Source organism: Larimichthys crocea, chromosome XVIII (assembly GCF_000972845.2).
Source record: "Larimichthys crocea isolate SSNF chromosome XVIII, L_crocea_2.0, whole genome shotgun sequence".
Lineage (NCBI taxonomy): Eukaryota > Metazoa > Chordata > Actinopteri > Sciaenidae > Larimichthys > Larimichthys crocea.
Window position 1 is genome coordinate 7,443,713 of NC_040028.1, and position 22,388 is coordinate 7,466,100.

A 22,388-nucleotide genomic window follows, 5' to 3' on the forward strand; every position below is an offset into this window, starting at 1 on the left:
ATGATTATTATTTATTTAATTTTTCTTCCTTCATTTCATTTTACCAAATAAGTCAATTGAGAACCAAAAACACATCTAGTATTTTGGAAGTGGACCTTTGGTGACAGAATTGTTGTGCATTTGAATCGTTGACAGGCGAATCGTAATTATATCAAAATGTGACACCAGTGAAGATTGTGGGGGTTGCAGAACCCTTTACTTCCCCAATCTTCTCCTATTGTGTTCATTTTGTTGTTTTGTTTACTAAGATTGAGGGGGGATAAGTTCCCCCAACAGAATCTTTGTTGCTGCTCTGATCCTTTGAAAGATCCGACAAAGAGCAGAGCATTTTGCACACAAGGCCATCTTTTAGAGAGAGAGAGAGATTTACCATCAAGGCTGAGTACTTTGAGTGACACAAAATAATGCTTGGCAACCATTAACAATGACCTCTCATTTGGTGCTGGCTTTTATGGTTGCCATTATTAAGATGTTATCACAATCATTGCTTTTACGGTTTTATTTTGCTTCAAGTTATTTAAAAAGATGAATGTAATTCCGAAGACATCAAAACCCACCCTGAAAATACTGACGCTTGTCCTTGTAAAGGCAAAAGATATTTAATCTTCAGTAAAATAGGTAGTATTAGGCTGCAGTAAGTGGGCTATTAAAGACTTTCTGTTCAGTTAGGATGAAATATTATCACTGAGATTTGAAGAAATTCTGTATCATTCAAAGCTTGCATACTATTCTCTTGTTTCTCCCAAGAAAAGCGTTGAAATCTTAAATATGCAGCAGGATGAGGAACAGAGCATTCCCTTTAGGCCACATAAAAAGAAACATTGAGCTTCCCTAATTAAACTGAACTCTCCCCTTCAAAACTGCGAGCAAGGTTTTAAGAATATAATAGAGCCTCCTCAGGCCTTTTCTTAGCCTGATATTGTTCTCCTGCATCAGCTACTCTCCTGGAACACTGCAGGCTACAACAATCAATAAAGAGCAACTTCATAAATTGGAAATATCTCCACCATAAAAAACACTTATTATTTTAAAACAGGCTATGGACATGGTAGAAATTCTTGATTTAAATGCATTAAATGCTGAATGGCACCACATCATAGAGCTGGTAAAGTTAATGGTCTGTAATCCTTTGTAATAATCCCAGGATACTAACTGAGTCACACCAATTACGTGATAAATCGCACAAATACCCAAGTGCATAAAATAATGTTGGAGAGAGAGAGAGAGAGAGGGAGAGAGAGAGAGAGCATGTCCTCTTAAGTTTTAATAAATTCATAATGAGGATTTGAAAGAATAACTTCAAATCATCATATATATGGTCAACTTTCCCAAGCTATTTGTTGTCATTTTGTTACCGTCTCTGACAAATTTTAAAGATGGTTGTAAGGGTAACTGTGTAAGTATGTCAAAACAACTAGATTATACATTTGCTGCCTTCTCCAAAATCACATGGGAACCTCTTCACTGGGACTAGATGACATTAATAAGTGGAAACTATCTAGAAATCCTTAAGGAACTCCTGAATCAATTTTTGTTCTCTTTGTCAGTGACATGGCTGTTGCGGAATGACCTTCAAGTAGCAAATGAAATTACTATAAGTATAAGATGGAAGGCTAGAAAGCATCTTGGCTTGTAGAGTTAAAGATTGTACTGCTCAGTGCTCTTTCACTAAAGAACAGTCTTAATACAGTGGGTCACAACACAGGCATTCAAAAAATTACTCAGCAATCAGTTCAAATGCCAAGAGTAGGTTTCTAGCATAGCTTTCAATGGCCTATAAATGACCCATATAAAGAAGAAGAAATGCAGATACTTAAGGCAGGAACTCAACAAATGTGAGGGTGAAAAGGCCATCAATATATCAGAGTGCCAGTAATTGCTTCAATAATAATGCTGTGTTATCAATGTTTGTGTGAGTATTTCACTTCCAGCATGAGTAAATCATGAGCAAGAAGGTGATTGAGTGAGTCCGAAACCCAGAAATTCAACACTGTGCGACGTAACTGAGTCACTGGTATTGATCAGTAACCCTATTAACCCCCTTTTCGGTTAGATTAATCTAGATATCTGTCTTTTAATGATCATTATGGCTTTATTCAGCATGGGAGGAAAAGAAAGACATGTCACTTCTGAGGTGTTCAAGGTAAGGGTGCGATGTGATGTGTCTCTGGAGAAAACTCTTTCCTATCTAGCTGCTCTCTCTGCACACTCATGTCTCCATGATGTCTCCATCTCTGCTGCTATCAGTTAATGAAGCTCAGTCTGGAGCATGGAGCAGTACTAAACCAATCTGCAGGACACACATAAGGAGCAGAGGGGATTTGTGGACAGTGAGACACACACAGGATGTTAGCCTGGGGGTATCGGGCTTCAGATTGCGATGTGATAGACTATATATGACTCTACATACCAAATTGAAAATCCTAAACATGGTAATAGAATGAATTGCCTCTAGATTTACTGAATGCTACAAGCGTGGGCACCAAGGAGGCATGTTGCTGAAGTGTAAAAGCCATCTGTAATCGAGTTGGCAGCAAGACCTCTAAAACGAAACAAGTGAAAAATGACAAAGATAGCGGTGGAGGAATACTCCCCTAAGGTGTCTGCATTGCACCAATAAGGAAGAAGTCGAGCCCTCTGGGTGGAGGGTGCAGTCAGGTTCACTGAATTCCACACAAACCTATCAGTCTGAATATGACTTCTCCAGAGGGAGTGGATCCCCCACACTCTGCTGTCTGCAGTGAGCTGTTTTTCTCTCTAGGGGTAATTTGTGGCACCGCATAGTGAAACATCAATTCTCTCTGACGTGTTGTGTAGAGAAAATAGGAACATTTAAAGGCCTTTATTTGTCATCGTTTTTCCTCTGACAAATTTATTACCACGGAGGTCGCTGGCCTTGACACATCCAGCCCGGCGTTATTGTATATCTTTTTCTTTCGTGCGGGCGTCTCTTTCTGCTCAGGATTGGACTTTGTGAATGCAGATGCATGCACTCAGTTGAATCGAAGTGAAGTGAAGCATACTCACCGATGTTCAGACTATTAAACTCGTTGACATTCTGTTGTACTTTCACTTTTGTTATTTGGTGATAACACAGATAATTGCCGCACTCAGCTTTTCTGACAATCATGTTAAAACATTTATGAGCCTAAAACAAAATGGTGCATGGCACAGTGGACAAACTGTTAATACACTAAGTGGGCCGCATGACAAATATCATCAAGTGCGAATACCACTGAGTGCAAATTAGCAACAGTGCAGAATATATTAAACACATGATACCCAATTTATTCATATCTTTGATTTCACAGCAGTTCCAACTTGCAGCAGCTTCTTAACGGTTGGCAGCAAAGTTATGGATGAATACACAGTGCAGTGAGTTTCCATTTCAATTTGACTTGGTTTCTCAAACTTCTCGCCTGAATAAATACTCCATCTGTCTGAGCTGATCTCATCACCAACATTGCATCTAATCCTCCTCCTTAGACATCAGCCTGTACTCGCTGATGATTCTCCTCCAAGTCAGATTACATTGTGGGTCTCTCCAAGGGAATCAAACCTCACGAAGCCTTGAACAGCTTCCAAAGTGACATTTTTATCTGAGCCCTCTTTCCACAGTGGACTTCTTTTCCCATCCCATCAACATTTCTTTTTTTGTTTTTTTTGCATTGTTACCAGATGTGGTGCACAAATCCAGCTATGCATGATGTAATCTATCTTTTCCTGACATGCAAATCCAGCTATGCATGATGTAATCTATCTTTTCCTGACATGTCCACATATGTATGTACAAACACAAAGCTGTGTAAATGTCCACACACTTACATATATATATATATAATATATATAATAATAGATATAAATATATATATATATATATATATATATATATAATATAATATATTAATATATAGATATATATATATATATATATATAGACATAACTGAATATATGGTTGCCAGAATACAGACATAGACACACACATAACAATATAAACTTAGACAGCCACAGACACACACAGATCCCCCCCACCACCCCTACTCTCTCCAATAACTGAAAGGGGTATAGGAAGCTCACAAAGGGAGTAATGTAGCACCAGGGAAAATGCCAAGTGTCTTATTAGTGGTTTAGTAGAGATGGCTGGGAATCGATGAGCGACCCCACTGGTCACAACACAGCACTCCCAGAGACACACATCATGGCACTCAGTCTGCACAATCCATCATCACAAAACCAAAAAAAAAGAAAACTCTTCCACAGCTAAAGACTTTCTCCCTCTTATCCCCCTTCTGTTCAGTGCTTTGGGAGAGACGTGAGAGTGCTGCCAAGCAAAGGCACAAGCAACATAAGGAGTCCCTTATTTTCTTCTTCGGTCCTTGGAGATGACTCCTCTATTCCACCTCCATACTGCAGACAACTTTCTTTACAGAAGTTTTTTTTTCATGTTCTAGAAAACACTTTTGATCAAGAAAAACTTTTAAAAATCCTTTTAGGAAAAGCTGATCAAGGAAATCCTGTTTGAGTTTTAACCCTGCAGATGTCCACATGTACATCAAAGTATCGTTTTGGCACAGTGAAGCATTAAGTGGCTGCAGTTAAGAGCAAGCCACGGTTTAGGCTTACTGGTAGAAATAATGGCCAGTTTACCAGCAATGTGCGCTACATATAAATCGCATACAGATGATTACCAATTTTTTAAGGTAAATATGAAGTGATTTTGACTTTAAAATAGTAATTACTTGTAATGTGTTGTCACCATATCGCTTTGGGTGAGGCATAACACCTTCTCAGTAAGCGTATTGCAGGATTTACAGACTGCTGTGTGTTTTCTTTTAGCAGATATCCTCTTTGACATTTAGGAAGTCAAATTTATTACAGGAGGTTTGGCTGAAAATCACTTTCTTGCAGTGCGTGTGAAGGAAGGCAGCGAAGGCTAACAGCCGTTAACAGTGACAAAAAGTCAAGTTATTGGTGTCATTTGAAGCAGGAAGTTTTACCCAGTTCATATTCATTTCTTTTTTAATGACCTGCTTCATAAAATACAGAGTTTAATTTGTTGGAAGAACTTTGCAGCTGTTGGCTAGTGGTCTTGTGGGTAAACATCGACCTGAACTCTCTGTCCCCTCTTTAGTTTTCTGTGCCATGTAGGTGTTTGCTCTAGAATTACAGACTGTGGAACAACATTTTAAAGTGTAAAAGTATTTTGAATTAATTATGAAACTGTGGCGAGACAAACTAGATTATTAAGGACCAGTCTCAAGACCAAGACTGATCTCAAATACTACAACACTGCAATATTGTATTTTTACTCCATATTAGTAAATAATTAAAGGTCCAGTGTGTAAGATAAACTAGGTAGCTGGCTCTAGGTTGGGGTTTTTTGCACGTTCCGCAGACACTGTAGTTTCTTTTTCTGCTAGCAAGAAAAGGGTTAAGGTTCAATCCCACTGTGCTTTGCTGTGCCAAGGCCGTCTGTGTTGTTCAGGCCCATTTTAGACAATAATTGTGATTCCACCAGAAGCACTGCAGCACATTTTTAGAAGCGTCCCAGAACCGTCTCTCCATTCTACTCTACAGAAAATACGTGTCTCTTCTATGTTTGATGGAAAAGCAGCACAGAGCAGATCTAACTGGCCCAAATTCAGACACAAAAATGGCATGGAGAATCTGATCAATTTTCAAAATAAAACACACCGTACAGACTTCTGTGCTTCCTAATTAAGACGTTTAATCTCATTTGTTGTTGTACAAAAACTGTATCTAGTATAGGATCGATACCACTCTCATGTCTGTGTTGGAGCTGGAGCCAGGGTGTGATTAACTTGGCTTAACATAATGACACAAAACAGTGGGGAAACAGCTAGTCTCGCCCAGGCTCTCCTAGCTAGCTCTGTTACTGATACTTAATATACAGACATGACAGTGATATTAATCTCTAACTCTTGGCAAAGTGGTAAAATATGTCTTCACCAGGCCTCATTTCGTATAACTTCTAGTTCACAAACAAGAGCACCTCATAATTATTCACACATACACTTGAATATTCTCCCATCATGCATGACTGGTTAAGCTTTTTGCAGTCAGTTTAAGCTCACATAAAAAAAAAAAAAAGAGGTTTGCCCCCATGTTCATAAAATGTTTGGATGTTTTGTTCATGATTAGAAACTGACTTGATTTCAAAGACCAGTGCGGCGTACAGCTGCTGCTAAAATGACACCAAGTATGATTAATGAAAGATTAAAGTGGGTATTTGGTCACTAACCAATCAACAATTTCTTCCTCTCATTCTTCTGTCTCTTAAGCAAGCTGTTGTGAACTTATTGAAAGAGATGGGGTAAACAAGGTTATTCCACATGAAAGGTGTGTAGATTGCCTGGCAGCAGTGAAACAGACAGGGAAACAGCTGGTGGCTAATGGTGTTTCTGAAGAAGAGCCGCTGTGATTCTGACCATCTTCATACTGCTGTTTTTCCCCATCTAACTATTTGAGAAGGCTTAGTCTTATGATGACTTCCTGATTTACCTTTGTCCATGTCTGCACTCAGACAGAAAATGAGTTCTAAAATGCCAAAGTGGCTCATGGGAACCATTGTTAAGTGTTATTCAGTAAAGCCACTGAAATAACTGCCTGTCAAAAACAACCCAGCATACACTCCGCTGGCTGCTCCGAAGCCCTGCTCACCTGGGACAAATATTATTTAGAAATGTGAAGTGATTTATGACCATTTCAGGGTCTGTTGGTGATTTTAGTCCAGTGAATATACCGGGTGGCTTCAGAAGTTAAAACTGCACACATAACATTGTGGAGTTGTAATGATAATATTAACAATACATTTAATTTGTGGTATTTATCCCCCGAAAAATCTAAAAGTATAATAAGCATAAATTATAGGACAATATACAGAGAGAAGCAGCAAGAATCAAGATTAAAGTGAGCAGGACTAGAAAGTTTAGACACCTGCCTACATATGTTTGTATGTTTAAAATCATGGATCATTTCCAGTTAGTTTGTGTGCGTAAGTGACAATATGAATGACAGCAGGTGATCAAACTGATGTGAAGTGAAGTCCCTTTGTCTTGATCATGTCTTCAGCGCTCAGCAGTGGTACACAGTAAGCACTTACTCAACTCATTTTGAAATACAAGTACGTTGATTGCAAATCCAATGGGTGGACACAAGCTGCAGTCTCCTGCATAATAGTTGAGCGTGTGGAAAGTTTACATCCATCAATTCCATTGCGCCTATGTACCTTCAGGCCCTTTAGAAAGGTGGAAACATACACCTCTGAAGAAGTAAATCCAGATTGTAGAAGTACGTCTTCAGGGTTTAAATAAATGCAACTGGACAAAGAGTTACAGTCTGCTGCTTTTCATCTAAAATGTTTTTAATCCTCACCATTGTGCCAGGATCTGGATCTATACACTTATTGCTCTCTTTACCATTTTTCCACCTTTAGAAATATTGCACAGCAGCACTGTGGGGCACTGCTCCCAGCCCTCCTTCTGCATCAAATAATGATACTGACTAAAGAAAAGCCTGTGGAAAAGATTATTATAGAAGCATCCATTCTTTGTGCTGTGTGTTTTATTTCCTTTATTTTCTGTAATGAGCATATTTTGTCACTCCTCTTGCCCTGCCTTAAGGTGACAATGAGCTTCTCCTTCACGCTTTCCTCAGCAGAAATCTGTCACACTTATTAGATCGACAGACACGTATAGAGCAAGATCAACAGAAACAGCGTTTGTTTGTGTGTTTGTGATATAATTTGTGTGGCTTCTAGCTTTATAATCAGTGTTTCTGTCAGCAGCAAAACACATTATCGTTTTGTCACTTGAAGGTTTTGAATTTCATCTCCTCCATTTCATGTATAGTTTGCCAAATACCTAAAGGGTGTTTACAGACTTTTAGATAATTAGTCTGGATTATTTAGATTATTAGACCCTCTTCTTCTTCTTTTGGTTTAGCTGCTGTTAAAGATGGCTGTGACAAAAACAGGGTTGATAAGTGGAAATAGGAACCTCATTACAGCCTGAAACCAAAATGCTCTTAGAGGAATATTTGATATTTGGGTACACATACTTATGTGCTCTCTTGCTGTGAGCTAGATGGTAAAATTTAGACCTCTCTTAAATCTGTCTGTACACCTACCACACATCATGGATGCCATGAAGTCAGCATTTCCGTTTTACAAAGAGATCATACAAATGCTCTCTGGCATGACAGCTAACAGTTACCATACTAACAGGTTCTGTAAGAAAGACTCTCAAGTGTCAGCCTTGATTAATACAGACAAATCAGCAATGAATTTAGATCCATGTTGTATTCTTGAGTCAGACAGAACATGATTTTAATTGTGGTAAAAACTGGGACAATGTTGACAACTGGGACGTAGTGTATTACAGATATTTGTCTATGAAAAACCCAGCCTGAAACCAGGATAATCCCAGACAGCATCTTTGATAAACCAACAGTGACATCTTACCACCAGTCAGACTAAAGTTAATTGCTCGTTGCTGGTAAAGTCAAGCTGTCAGTGGCCAAACTCCGAACTAAGTGTTGTTATTAATAAGATATGAAAGATATTCATTTTTTTGGCCATGGCCATGTGACTTACTGGACTCTTCTGACACCATGAGGTTGCAAAGCAACTAAAAGGAAATCCCGGAAGTCACTGTGCTTGTTTCTAATCATCGGTTTTCGTACTGACAGCTAGTTGTTTCACCCCCATTTCCAGTCTTTTAGTTAAGCTAAGCTAACTGTCTCCGACTTGTAAGTTCATATTTACCAAACATATGTGAGAGCATCAACATTCTCATCTAACTTGGCACAATTAATCTCATGTATATCACTTATATGTCTTGACTTGAAATATCACAAATGTCACAATGCAAGTGGTAGATGTTCAGCATGTTAACTGTCATGTCTTGATAAATCAAGTTTTCAGTTCTCCTTATGTCTCACCTCCTGTCTTGTCTTTTGGGTCTCCGCCTTCCCCTGTGAGTCATCCCTGCTTCCTGATTACCTGCCTCCCTCAATGTGCCTGATTGTGTTTCCCCTCCCCTGTTCCCTCTGTATTTAGTCTCTGTGCTCCCTTTGTTTGTCGCCAGTTCGTCTTGTCTTGTACCGTGTCCCAGCATTTCTCTGTTTTGCATTCCTAGTTTTTTGATTACCTGAACTTCGACCTTTAGCCTGTTTTTTGACCCCAATTATTTACGTATTTGTACTTTCGCCTGTACTCTTTTGGTTTTCCTAGCTTGTCTAGTAAACTTTTTGAACCTTCACTTTTGTCTGCATTGCGAATTTACGTTCATCAAGCTTAAAGTTTTAGATGTAATAAAGTATTTGACAAGTGGAATTTTTTATCTAGTGCTGGTGACAGATGCAAAGACAGAGGATATCACAGGATTAATGCTTCAGGGAGTCTTAAAGTGTGTGCAGAATTTCAATCCATTTAATACTTGTTGGGATATTTACTCTGAAGCAAATTGTTGCACTCAAACAGATGGACTGACAGACCAATATCACCCTTCCTAAAGCCATGCGACTATGCTTAAAAAGAAAGGAAAATAAAATGTGCACGGTTATACTGTGCCAAAACATAGTCACGTCCCAGGCCTTACACAAAGATTGGAGGTACAAGGGATAAAGGAAGAGCTCATCCCCGTCATAAATCCAACTTAATGCAACTGTCTAATCAGTATTCAGCAAAAGGCCCTCCTTCACACATATTTATTTGTTATGGTAACCAATGTGTGTTTGAGCCTTTCAAGTAAAAACTTGTGGCGCTTTCCTAGTAACTCAACAGAAAAACATTCATGCACATTTGCAACTGTACCAATAAAGAAACCACACAAAATAATGTTTTTTTGTTGTTGTTTTTTTTACAACTTCTCAAGGGTAAAAATTGAGTAAATGAGTTACATATCCAAAGCCAATATAAAAAAAACACCTGTGAAGGACATTACCACTATTGATGAACAGACAGCATATGGTAATGGACAACTAGTCATGCTCAAATCAGCACGACAGACATACCAATCACTAAAAATATTACTCCATCACTACTTCAACACTGTAATTGCCAGAGCTGGTCAGCAACAATAAAGTAAGAAATCCAAACCATGTTTTGTTGTTTCAAAGGTCAATTATTATTATTGTGATATCTTATAAACCGGCAAATCCATCCATCCAACAAATGCTCTTAAACATTAATAATTGACTGTAAAATTTAGAGGGGAGGGGAGTTGCTTTTGAAATGTTTTTTATTCAAGAAAATAAATCATGAACCACAGGCCTATACAGATTATGACCCCCTGTTACGATAATTAAATGAACTTTCTTTAATTTCATGGTGCTGCTACACTCATTAATGCAGGTGCGTACCTTCCTTTTGTGTAGTACATCTGAGCGAACAGGTTCATGACTGCAAAGAAAATGTTTTTTGAAAGTCTACAGACATACTAATATGGATTGAACCAGAATACTTCATTAGATAAAAAAAAGTATTGTGAATTTTTGGAAATTGTTATATCTATTGTTATGGAATTTTCTATCCTTAGGTTACTTGAGGTCACGTGTGGGCCTTGTGGTCCATGGCAGTATTAATTGCTTGTCTTCGACTGGGTGCCACCATATCTCAACACTGTGGTGGCCGGGGTCGAAGAGGCCTGTTGCTGCCTTCCTAGTCATAATAGATAGCTTGCTGTTGATGGTCCAATCTGCGTAAACAGACATCTGTGTCTCCAGACTAGAATATGTTGACAATAACACCTCCATTGGTAAAAACATTCTCTTTGACTAATTCTGGGCGTGTAATATTTGGGGTGTGATCTTTGGGTTTAAAGTTTATCCACCAGCACGAGTTCGTCAGAATGCGAGACCAACTCAGGCACTTCTGATGAACTTTGAGAGTGTCTCTAATTCTTCTTGATCAACCGTCAATAAATAATACAGCATAAGACATCAGAGGCTCCTGAACACTTTCTACCCTCCTGACCTCACCATTGACCTTTGACTTCAGCAATTTCTCCACAAGATCTATCTCTCTTCAATACATTTTGACTGTTGTGCTTTACAACTTACTTACTTGGCACGACACTGCTATCTTAAAAATACATGTGACGTTTGCAGAGGTCGTAGCTAAATCTGACCATGAAAAAAATAATTTTTTACCAGATATCTTAGTCAACAAGACTGAGCTAGAAATGCAGTTTAGTGTTCATTTGTGTGGTATTTATTCAGTTTTGGAAACTCCACGATCTCTAGAAAGCTTTAATGTTAGTTAGCAGGGACTGGAAATCATCTCTGTTGCAAGTCATTACTAAGAGCTAGACTACCTACTGGAGTTTTTTAAAGATTTTTTTTTTGGCGTTTTTATGCCTTTAATGATAGGACAGCTGAAGACAGACAGGAAGCAGGGGGAATAACACGCAGTAAGGGGCCGTTCGATGCGGGATTCGAACCGGGGCCAGGTGCAGCGAGGACTGTAGCTTCTGCACACGGGGCGGCCGCACAACCCACTGCGCTACCAACCGCCCATGAGACTACAGACATGACTGATTTTCAGGTATTAGTCAGACTGCATGTGTCTCCATGGAACAGTGATAATACCAGACAAAAAATATACATATTAGAGAATGAATTGCCACAAATATAAATACATTTTGATTATATGTTTGATTTAGTTGGTAAATGGTACAGTCAATAAAGCAATATTACATTTGAGGGTGTGCTTTACCGTATTAGCACTTCAATGACACTGACCACAATACTGAAGTGCCAGTAATGACCGTAAAGCATTCCCTCTCATGTAATATTGCTTTAGTGACTGTACTCAAACAACCTCTCAGTGATCTTTACACAGAAATGTAACAGTCTACCACATATCTATTGGGGACCAGTAATGAAACATAAAATAACAAGGGAGAATACAGGGCCAAAGGCACCAAGCCTTTTATGTCAGAGTTCATCTATAAGTCAACTTCTACAAAATTACAGACACAGATAGCATGGCACATGGAATTTATATGGTAGAAAATACTAATAAAGGCAGCTCACAGTAATTCAGAAGAATCAGCTCTTATACTTTTGATATTGTAACATAAAAAGTCCTAAGATTGATTAACTAATATTGTCTATTTTAGGTCATGCCCACACTAATGAGGGTACATTTGAAAGTACATATACATGAAGAGTACATGAAAAGAGTTCCTCTCAAACCCAAACCCCAAATAAGCGATCATATTCCTCCTTAAATCAAATTAATTAAAATGAAACAAGCCATATTGACTTCTCAACAAAAGTCCTTCTGTTTATTTTCTTTCGACTTCAGTCTATCAACTCGAATTGAGATTCTATAACGGAGCTGCTATTGTGTAACAGCTACATCTCACCGGCTATTTACTGTCAGTATCAGCAGGGCTTTATTTTCCTCAGATGTTAGAAAGTCAATACTGCTCCTTCGATAACGCCCTATCTCTCATTCTGTCGTATTTGGTGATGTGTCATTTAAATGCTTGCAACCTATATAAGGCATAGAGAAATTGTTACATCACATGAAAACCACAAGTAAATCACTGTGAGTCTGTGTGTGTGTACAGGACATTGGCAAGGTAGGGTGAGTCATATTTTTCCTGAGAGAAAATATAAATGTGACAAGTCCATAATTACCATGCAGTAGAATGACAGGTAGGAATCAACATTCGAGAGACTGTTCACTTTTTTTATCCAAAGGGCAACATGATTGGCAGTGACTGGATGCAGATGCGTGACTTAATCTAAATCCTTGAATCATTTGTACGCCACAACACAGTGCAGCCAAGGCACTTTACAACATAAAAGATGAATCACTTTGGACATTACAATGCAAACTGGAGCAAAGGGTTGCCTATTCTTTCAGCAAAGTCCTGTGAGACCAGGACGGATAGCACTGTATCCGGAAAGGAACAACATCCTCTGAATAACTGTTTGATAACTGATTTATACATGCCGCGTTGTTAAATAATTGCCACATAATTTTTCAGCCTTGGTGGACAAGTATGTAAATCTTCTTTCAGTCCACCTCAATACCTGAGGGAGATTGCTATGTAGGTGTACAAAAGGCCATCCAGCAGCAAAGCAATTGGGAAATAGAAAGCCTGCTGATTAGCATGGCAATCGAGAAGTACTGCTATCGGGCCAAACTTCAGTTAATCCCACAGCGGCTGGTTGGGTCAGCATTTCCCCAACAAACACAATTAAGGGTCACATATCAAAAATCAGAAGCGAATCAGAACAAGGTCCGTTCAAACGTAATAAAGTGTATGAAAAATGGATGGAATAGCAAACACATTAATTAAACAGCTGTAAACTATACATGAAGCCTGCCGTGTAGCTTTCTACCTGTAAGTACTGAATCAGATAAACAGCAGCAGGTATACTGTATCTCATAGGACACAATGCCAGAAACAATAGGTGAAATGTCAACCCAATCTGTTATTTAAAATGTATCTAAAAAAAAGCAGCCTGAACTGATAATCTCACACAATAATTCAGAATATTTTTGTTACAGTGCACTAGATCTCAACTTTGACTTATATATGCTTTTGAAGTTAGTTCAAGACTTTGTACAGCATCTGTTTTGCCATATAACTCATATCTCATCATACCTGATGACAGATCAGACAGATTCAACAGCAACACACCCGCAGCACGAGAAGGACTGCTGTGTTGAGGTTTCTAACAATACATGTGTTCGGACTGAATTCATTCATCTTTAACGGCACACACACACACAACTTAAGCTCCTGATGCAATTATTACCCATACGCCTCATGCAGATAGATGTAAGCAGCACTTCTGTATCCTGCTGTTCCCCGTTTTTAAATAGCCTCTAATGAATCGTTACTTTCAAGCCTACCCGTCCACCTTTGACATGAGTTATGTGTTATTGTAGTTATGAGAGCGCGCTGCCAGGATTCATCAGATGGGGTGATTATTGCCTCTTTCAGTTTAATCTGGCTTGGCCACAGCCTTCAATGTTGCATGGAGATTGCATGGAGATGTTTGAGAGATGGACATGTTTTTTTGTTTTGTTTTTCCCCCTTTGCCTCTCACTTTGTTTGTTTTTTGACCTACCACGGAGGGAATAATGTTGAGCACAGATTTACAAATGCTTTTTTTGTATATTTTTTGTTGCTTTTATCATTATCATTTTATACACTCAAGTGTATTTGCCCATATATTGACTTTAAAAAAGACTTTGAGATCTACATTTCACCACACTTTCTATTTACTAGCTTTAGAGATAATCAGTGGCTCTTTTTTTGAAAATCCTGTTTTATTCCCCACTTTCTGGTATTGGAAGTAAAGGGCTTTAAGGGACTAGAATTTTGGAACTGACCTAAAATAATATGTGGTAAACACACATAATCATTTTTAAAAGTAAAAGACAACAGCCAGACTTGATCCAAATAGTTCTGAGGATAACAAGACCTGTTTGACCTGGCACTAACATGGCCAGCAGCACCGCACACCACCAATAAAACAAGCAGAGTCAAAAAGAGTAATATGTGTGTTCACAGTTCACACTCTCTTGCCTGCCCATGTGGTCTTTAGTGAGTCCACTCAGATCTACTTGAGTATCAAGAACCCAAGACCCACATGACCAGGCCAATTTGGATCAGGACTCAGGTCTCCAATACTATAAACCCATTGGACCTATGAAGACCTGTAATAAGAAGCATTTTCTGTGCTGGACTTAACACAAGTAGACCTAGTTTACTGCATAGGCAGTGGAGTTCTTTTTGAGCACAAAATAAAAGTTTCTTTTAAAAATATTCAGGCATTTTCAGTGACAGGGCATTTTTGTACAAACTGTCAAATTGTGTGATGATCTTGTTCCACAATTGTGAACCTTTATTTTTTTTGTCACACCACTCCACTGAAATATTTTGTTTAATTTCTTTATTCAGTATTCTGGATTCACAATAATTACATCCACAGTAGGTGTGCGACAAGGCTCTTCTCCTTCTTGTTTCCTTGGTGCTTGTGTAAATGCTGATAGAAAACGCTATCATTTTGGAAACATCAAAGAAACAATCATTGAAAACCTTGAGGCTAATTTCAATGAATGTACGGTTGTAAAAGAGAACACAACAATGTTCATGGGACTTACAGGCTCTCATGGAGATCAACAAATATACATGGGTTCCTTTACTATCCTGCACTGTAAAAATACATACCTACCAGAGCTTGGCATTAAATTCATGTCTGATGGAAAAGGAAAGAAGTGTTTGAAGCTGCCTTCTCATCTGCCATTCTGTATGAATGTGAGGTTTGACTTCAAGTACCTATAACATCAACTAACCTCTTTATTAGAGGCAGGGCTTTCATTTAAATATAGTTTTAATTGTCTTAACTGTGTGTCCAATGCATTTTCAGTGTCTCCAACATTCCTAGTGTTTTTCGGATTGCATAAATTGGTAGACTGTGTAGAATACAAAGTCACAATCAACCATTTTAATGTGCAGTCGAGCACAGAAGTTTTGTTTTGTTGTTGTTCCATTCTGCAACAGACTTGATTTCATTTTATATTATTTGATTTAATCAAGTTAGCCTGATTAAATCAAATAACACATGATGTGAATACCTGATGTGTGTGATGGGAAGAATGAACAAAGAGTGTACAAAAAAAGTTTTTCTAAGCTCCATTGTGTGCACTTTGTGCGGAGTTGTCACGTGTCATTCGTAATGAATCATCAGAACAAAGGTGACTATAAGCACAACATAAAAACAAGGTTCATTGGAACAGCATTTAGTTTATTCTGCAGCCTGTTTTAAGCAGCCTAGCTACAGATGGTGAGAGAACTGAAGCTCAAGATGAAACACACAAGGTGTAAAACTTCTCATTTAAATGCAAGGGATTTGTGGTGTGTTAAAAATATGGAGCACGCTCAATGTTATTGCTGCTCTCAAAAAACAGATTTAAGCTTCCGGAAAAATAGTTTCCAGGGTTGCTAGCATTCACCCAGTAAGTATATTTCAAATATTGTTAAATAATGGTGAATGCAAAAATACTTTAACAACTCCATTATGTGGATCTTTGAGTCTGTGGTTCGTATTGATTGTCAGCAGATGTTTTCTCTCTGTCTGTTCAGCCAAAATGAATAAAATGCAACATGCATCCTGTATGCAGTAAGAAGCACACAACTAAATTGTATACATCAGTTAAACATATGTATGAAACACTGACTGCAAAAACACAGATATACAGAAAATTAGACATACACTAATGTGAATCGTTTTGCGATTATTGCTTTCATTCTGCTTTCAAAACTGAATAGTTAAATTTGTGAATGTTTGCTGAGTCTTTTATGAATTATGGAGCAGGTAGAGTGAGCCACAATTATTTTGTAAACCACAAATAACAGTAATTATGGTACCTTTAACAATATTCCTTTTTTTCATAGGAGAATATAGTTTCTGACAGGCTAAATGGATATTTCTCTCCAGCTGTCAGGTTGCTCCTGCTCGTCCAAATAAAGGTTTGATCAGGTCCGCTGGAGATGTGATGGGCTTTATTGAACACATCACCTGGAACTGTAGGCACTCATATAATCTGCTGCATGACATGCTCCAGTTCTCACTGTTTGCTTTAACATCCAATCAGTGCTGCTAGAAGGGTTCTTACATTTTGTTTGAACCACAATGAAGAGCTGCATCAGATTCTGCTAATGAGCTTGTGTCTCCCGTGTTACTGATTACAGAAGGACAGCGCTAATTTGTGTATAGCCTCCTTCTCAGCTCTCCTAAAATCCAATCAATTCCAGGGAGTTTGGAAATTATCGCTTGTTTATCTAGAAGCTGGCTAAAAATCATATACTTGAGTAGTGCTTAATTAATGCATGACTCATCGTGATTTTGTGCATGAAATAAATCAGGGTGTATTATGAATTCCTGCTGCTCACCACTAACAAATGATCAGGTCACTTTGACTTTAAGTGATAAGCGCAAGATAAGTTCAGACTTATAATAACACAACAATAGACCATCAAGTTTATTCGCATTTCATACTTCATACATTAACTGTATTTATATTTATTATGTAAACGTTTGCATCGGACGAGCAGTATGGTTAAAAACATAACTTGTTTATTTGTTTCTATGAAAACACAACTCACATTTCAATTGATGATCTATTATTAAGTATGAGGGGCCGTTCAAGACATTATTCATTCTGGCTCTCTCACACACAGATATTCTCACTCTTACATACATATATTTTATCTCTTGTTTACATATCTTTTCACTCTCACATACATAAATTGATGTCTGTCGAGAATGCATGTATGTGAGAGCTAAAGATGAAACGGAAGGCAGCTCATTTCTCGTGTTGTTGTGATTGGCTTAACGTCGTTCACAGCTCGGTGGAAAGTGAGATGAGACAACTTTTCAGACTTCCAAGCTCCTGAGTTGCTTCAGCAGGGCAGGCAGCAAACGCCACCCAAGGACAACCCGATATCATTCAATACAGGAGATCATATCTTCTAACACGCATATTTGTTTGATTCTGTCATCTGATGACTGCGTGAACTGATAACAAGCAGGACATTTTTCATTTTGTTTTAAATGAAAATGGTTTGTCAGCCGGATAATACTTTATTTACCCCAAGCCTTCTCTTTCAGTGGACATTGCTCCTATATTTTCTTTTTTTATGCATGGCATGTTGGATTATTTATTTATTTATTATCTAGACTATATTTCTTTTTAGTTGCTCTTGACAGTTACGGCCCATGCTTATGCGATTTTGAAATCACAAGACTGTCATTAAAAAGTTATGACAGTTGTGGTGTCATTATTACCTGTTAACGAATTATTAGTTATCAGGTTGTTCCTATTTTATTCCTCACTCGTTCCTTAGTAACTAATTTTTAATTATGATGTTCTCTCTTTAGTTCTTTCATCTGCTGCATGTGAACTGAAGTCACCATAAGCTTGTTTTTTTACTTACTTTTCAGGATGGACTTGGTGTGCTGGCCAAAATTCAAGCTCGCTCAGAGAGTTTCCGCCCTCTTCTATGTTGGTCTCCTACAACCCTCAAAGCTGACCTGGTGGACATCCTCTTCAAAATCCACCTAACTCCAGTTGGCATACCGAAGCCACTGTCTATGTCACTATACCATTCATATTTGGGTTATGCACTCCTGCATTGTTGATTATGCCCCGTTGCCACACATGAAGAGGAGTTTGTCCCCTTTGTGTCAGAAGACCAAGGTTATTCCACTGGTTCTGAAATTCAGTGGCAGCCTTTTGAATTCTTGGAAAATATATGTAATGAAGACGAAATAAATGTAGCTCACTTAGTGAATTTAATACACCATGATCCTCCATAAAGCTGAACAGTGAAATGACACTAAGAGATACAATATATGCATGTAAGAGTGAGAATATATGTGTGTGAGAGGGCCAGAATGAATAATGTCTTGAACGGCCCCTCATAATTAAGTGTGAACTAATCACATAAAGTCATAGTGAGCAACAGAAATGCACAATACATTCTGCATTAATTAATGCATCAAATGATTAAATAATTGCCTGAAGCTCAAAGAGATAAAACTATCAAATATTAGCAAAGATTCCATTCAAAGTCAATTGGTGTAATAAAATGTTTTTCTTTTTTTCCTGCCACTTTAATCGCCTCACGACCCCTCCGATTTATTTTGTAATACTTTGGGAACCACTGCTCCCTAAAGGATGCTGTACCTCCTATGCAGACATTTCAAAATAAAAGTATTTCACAAGACATTATGAAAACAAAAATTAGGGAATCTAGTCAAAAAATAAGTGAAGCATCTCAAAAATAATACCATTAAGATTAACGTGTTCATTAAAATGAACGCACATCATCTGTGTCATTTACTAATGAATTTATACCCTGTTTTGATCATTATATCTAGTCATTCATTAATGAATTAATAAGAAGTGCAACGTGTATGAATGGCCTTAATAAGAAGTCACTTTATTATTATTATTATTATATGGAGTGGTACTGACAGGCTCTTTCATTGCACTGTTAACCACAGTGGATCTTTTCTGCAGTGAGATACTCAGCACTGAGGATTTGCTGAGGGAGCACCTCACTCTTTAAAAGGCAGAGAAAATAAGAGATGGTTCAAATAGGCTTCCTTTCTTTCCACTGACAGCCATTTATGCTGCAGTGTGAAGCTATTGATAGTTTGGCTATTAGAGCCACACAGTGCAGGTAGAAGAAGTACAGGCTGTTGTTTCATGACAGTCCAAACAGGTTTGCGTTCTTCTTCTGACAGTGATAGTAAGTGTATAAGAAATACACTGCTAGGTTTTAAAGTGACTGACGTAATGCCAAGAATGGCAATATGCTGTGATCCGGTGTCAGTGCAGTGTGAAAGATCTGTGCTGTTGTTCATATAGATAGTTTACTGTGTAATTATTCGTACTGACCTGGTGTACCAGTACAGTATATACTGATGACTAGATGTAGGTACAAGGGGACAACTGTAATCATAATCAGGCATTGGAACAATTTCACAATAAATGCTTCATGACTCTCTGTGTGCTGATGCTCTGTTTTGTTGTTTTCCACCCTTTCCCATCAGACAAACTGCAGATTGCATCCAACTGATACCTCTTGAATCAACCAAGCACATAGTAGAAAGTACAGTACAGTAGAAACATGGCAGAGTCCATGGAAGAATTTCAAAACATAATCATTTTTATTTTCAGGTGATTGTGCATGAAAGTGTAGTTATGCATATTATGTTCCATTTCTGTCATGTTCTGTAAATAGAGCCTCTTCACCTTTAATGGACTGTATTCAGACATTTGGTATAGAAAAATGTTTGTTGTGGTTTTGGCATTAAGTCTGCTCAGTCTTGGATGCAAGTCAAAATTTAATTTAGTGTTAGAAGAGACGGGCTGTGTTTGAAAGTTATGAAATGACTCATGGCTTGTCATTTCTTAATTTTTATATTGTGCGATGACTCTCAAAAAAAAAAGTTTTGACTGCCGTGTTCTTTACTCTTTGTGACAGTTACACTGTGGCAAGACATAAAATCGATCATCTTCTACAACTGCCTCGGCCGTGAAACAAACACTCCTGGTTTTCGGTGTTTCAGCTCAGCTGTATATACTGAGAAACCTCATCAGAACTAAACTCTGTGATGATGAACAGAAGCTACGTAACAAAAGTGTCAGTCCATATGAACCTGAACCACCCTGAAAGTACAGTGTGGTACAATGTACTGCACGTAGGCCTACTTTATAACAAACACAGTAAAATATAGGCTATGGGTCTGCAGTATGTTCCTGACAGTACTCTTTACCTCTAAGGTAAAAACAGAATATACATGTAGTGTTTTAGGAACTAGGTAGCTATCCTTATTGTGACCCCATAAAATGTAGAACTCACTGTGCCACCTTCCCCCAGACCCCTAGCTTTGTTAGTCATTAATGGTAATATTGTACCTTGTAATTAAATCACTATATATATTGATATATGAATGTATAGCAAAAGCAAATGTTTCTTCATTAAGTCTTGAATGTTTTGCAGGTAGCTATTAAAAAGATTTAATTAATGTTTTTTATTAATGATGTGATGTATGAATTTTAGAATGAATAGATAAACATACATATAATTTTAAAGCTATTCATTAATTCTGCAGGAACTTATGAAGATAAACATTCTTGTGTCAGTCAACAGTCACCACTGAATTAAATCTAGCAGTGGAAAGCACGGTGAGAGCACTAATGATGCACAAATCTGCCGACCGGCAGACCGGGCCTACAGAATACCAAGACTGCCATCCCATGGTCAAAGAGTGAACACGTCTCTCCTCTGAGACGCACCATGTAGACAGCAGGATATGGCACAGTCTCTAAAATAGGAGTTATTCTCTGTCCATTGCATTTATCTTACAGGTCGAGCACAATTCCACCGAGTCTGTTTCTCTTTCTGTATAATGAAGGACTGTGATGGTGCTTTATCACTTGAACATCCTCATCCCCAACATTAGCTCAGATATAATGAGGGTTACTCAGAGGACGGGGGCCCTCTCTACAGAATGATAAAAGACCCGAGAGTGTGCCAGTGACACTGCATCGGTCATTAGCCTGGCTCACTTTGCCCTTTCATATATTTCTAAATAACTGCCTTCCTGTGGGTTTAACGGACCACCTAATCTGCCTACTTAGAGGTACAGGGGAAAGAGTGGAAATCCAGAGAGGTGAGTGTCACGCAGGTAAATGTGCTTATCAGAGCTGTGACATGTTTAGCTTCTTCTCATGGAAATGCTGCCACGGGCTTTAAAACCCTGTAGGTTTCACCAATGATATAAACTAGGGAGGGATTAGTGTGTTTATATGAGGCATGTAGTAAATGTGGAACAGTGGCTGCCATTAATGTTACAGGTTTAAATCCCCACAGCATTTCTCTCAACACTCCCTTCTTTTTAAAAAGCGAACACCGACTTTAAGAATTCTCTCGGTGTTGGCTTGTCTGATCAATACTTGTAAATAAACAATTCTCTCTCCAAAAGACCAGAGAAGCAACAGTCTTATCTCAGATGGTGTTAAGATGCACAGCCTGGAGCTGCTTGCAGCATCAATAAATGGGCAATTGATTGGAAGACATGAGGGATATTTGAGTGTTGACACCAAAAGGGAATTAATGCTACAACAGTGCTGGAGAAGATGAACCGTCCATTCCTAGATTATTCTGCCAAATAGAAATATCACAACAAATCATCCATACCCTGCAGTAATACTACAGGATATTTTAAAATAAAGCAAAATAACTATTTAATTAGCTTTTCTTCAGTTAAATTTGAGTCATCTTGGCAAAAAAACAACTAGCTTCTCATATTTGGCTCTAAAGTCACATTAAAAGTTATCAGTATTTCTCTTTTTACATACTAGCAAGGGAAGAAACTCCCTGCCATCCCTCACAAGAAAAAAAACATTTTCAAAGTGATGTATGATGAGTCTCTTCCTGGTGATGTAGTCAACTCGATTTCATGTTGTGAAATGAGTTTCACTGACCTAGCAACCCACAGAGCCCACAACTAGTTCATCCTGAGGGTGACGTTATACTCATCCTGCTATGTAAGATAAGCCTGCAAGGTTCATAAAGTAAAATAAAAAACAGTGCTAGTATATCAGTGTCAAATTCAAGAAAAACAGGCTGTTGGCACTCTTTTCTAGATGGCAAAGGAACAATCAACACAAACTAACTGAGTAACTGCTGCGTTATTTGACTAAACTGGGGCACAGAATGCCCCAAAGGTAACAGGAAATGACAACCGTGACATCTCACTTCTGTGGCTAGTGCCAAACTAACCGTTTCCATGTAAAGGAGTGAGCGTTACATTTCCC